Genomic DNA, 2,428 nt, shown 5'->3' with positions numbered 1-2,428 from the left:
ATAAGAAGAGAGATTATTGACTATCGATAAGTTCCAAACAACTACAGATTAGTTATGGTTTATAAAGTCATTCATATCACAATCCACTTCAAATTTGGGCCAGTTACCCCCCCCCCAAAAAAAGGAAGGGATCTTCCTTATGTATCCTAAAAAAACAAGATCAAGGATTCGAATACTGATGCAGTTCCCGCATTCCGGGCCAAACTATGAAAACACTTTGGGAATGATGTCCTACAGTTCCTTCAGACCATATTTTTTCCCCGCTATACAAAAGCTTGTATCTGGCTTATTTTGTTTTCACACAAGATCATCAGAGATGGTTTCTTTCTTGTCATTCATGTAGGAAGAAAAAGAAAACAAAAAGTGTAGCAGCCCCTGTGGCCTAATGGATAAGGCATCGGTCTCCTAAACCGGGGATTGCGGGTTCGAATCCCGCCAGGGGTATTTTGTCGAATGCTTCGTTTTTCCTTTGCTTTTTCCTAGAAAAACAAGACTTCCATAATGAATCTTGTATAGATAAAAAGATGTTAAACTAAATGGAAATTTCTAAACTAAAGTGTAAGTAAAATTAATTAATATGAGTAAACTGATACTGTAGAAAATGAAGTAAATGTTTTATTGCATTTATTCCTCGATCAAGCTTTTTTTTTTTTTTTTTTTTTTTTTTTTTTTTGCTAGATGGGTGAAGCAAGAATGTTTTCATATTCCCGTTATCTGTAAAAGAAAATGTATGGATGGGGTAATATAGATAAGCGCTGATCATGGCAGGAGGATAACAGCAATAGCCAAGCCTCAGTTAGAACTTCATTGGCTACAGCATTGACATCCATTACCCTCCCTGGGTACCCATTTTAGTCGCCTCGCACGACATACGTGGTCTACAGTGTGGTTATTCTTATCCCAGCCACCACACGAGGTCCTCGATCTAATAAATGTACTAGGAATATAAAAAGTTCTATGATGAAATAAATATTTCAGTATATTTACGTATAGTAGAAATTTTAAAATAAAAATGAGAAAACTTTAATTTACATATTATTTTATTAACTCTTTTTTTTACTACCGTATTTATTATAAATTATAAAAAAAGTATTATTTATAAAAATTTATAATCTTTATAGTATCATATTATAAGTTTATTATTATCTTATAAGCTCCTATAAGATCCATCGTATAATATCTCATAATCTAAGATCCTATTATAATATAATAATAATTTATAGAAAAATAATAATAAACTATGATAAGTTTATCCAATCGACTAATTGGATAAACTTATCATAGTTAACTAGAACTTTCAGCAAATAAAAATATCTCTCCCTGTGGCTGTAGCTATCGCAGTTGAAAAACTGACTACGTAGTTCATTTGGCTTTCTTGTCAGAGTGTATCGGTGCACTTGGTGCAGCTTCTTTGATGTTGCACCAAGTGCACCCATAACTATTGGGACGACTTTGGTGTGTTTAACACGTTCATTGCCAATCACGCGATATCGCGCGATGCGAGCTCTCACCAAACGGCCGATCACGCGTTATCGCGTGGATGTCGCTAACTAAATAAAAAAAAAATAAATAAATAAAAATTGGCCACCACACGAAATTCCAGTTTTCAGCTTGGCAATGAAAGTGTTAAGCCACAGTCGGCCAACTTCGATTGCCAGATCTCGATATTTAGTAATTTTTTCCAGTTCTTTGTTGTTATCACTGGGTACTGCGATATCGATAATCCAAACCTGTCGATGTTCGATAATTGTGATGTCAGGTGTATTGTGTTCCAAATGCCGATCAGTTTGTATTCGAAAATCCCAGAGAATTTTTGCTGTTTCGTTTTCCAATACAGTCTCTATTTTATGCTGCCGCCAGTTACCAGAAGTAGGAAAGTCATATTTTTTGCATACATGCCAATGAATTATTTTGGCCACTTGATCATGGCGGTATTTATAGTCAGTTTGAACTATTTTGCTGCAGGCACTGATTAAATGTTCTACAGTCTCATCTTTCTGATCGCATAATCTGCATTTTGTTGTTATTATTGATGTTCAAAATTTTTGCTTTGATTGCATTAGTTCGTAATGCCTGTTCTTGAGCTGCTAGAATAAATCCTTCTGTTTCTTTTTTAATGTATCCGTGTTGTAGCCATTGCCATGTCTTGTTCACGTCAATTTTGTCCTCAGTATCTCGAAGAAATTGGCCATGCAAGGGTTTATTTTTCCAGCGCACATATCGGATATTTTGTTGTTCCTTTTGTAATCGGATTTATTTCCTGTTGCTTTTAGAAGGCCCTCTTGTGTAATTGCTTGAAGCATTGGCTGAGAGCTATTGTCGATGTAATTTCTTAAACCAATTTCTTCTTCTTCCACAGTCTGTCTCACTTGCAACAGACCCCGTCCACCTATTCTCCTCGATAGGTACAACCGGTCAACATCACTTC

General features: G+C 35.5%; 1 non-coding gene across 1 annotated transcript; it reads left to right on the top strand.

Annotated features, from left to right (window-relative positions):
• The first annotated feature begins 371 nt into the window (after positions 1–371).
• Positions 372–444, top strand: TRNAR-CCU (transfer RNA arginine (anticodon CCU)). Its single transcript has one exon. It is a non-coding gene; the product is annotated as a tRNA-Arg (tRNA).
• The last annotated feature ends 1,984 nt before the right edge of the window (positions 445–2,428 follow it).

This window comes from Typopeltis vanoorti, chromosome 9 (genome assembly GCF_054136105.1).
Source record: "Typopeltis vanoorti isolate ZY-2024b chromosome 9, IOZ_Tvanoo_1.0, whole genome shotgun sequence".
Taxonomy (NCBI): domain Eukaryota; kingdom Metazoa; phylum Arthropoda; class Arachnida; order Uropygi; family Thelyphonidae; genus Typopeltis; species Typopeltis vanoorti.
Note: the sequence above shows the minus strand (reverse complement) of the source record. Positions and strands in the feature narration are given on the sequence as shown.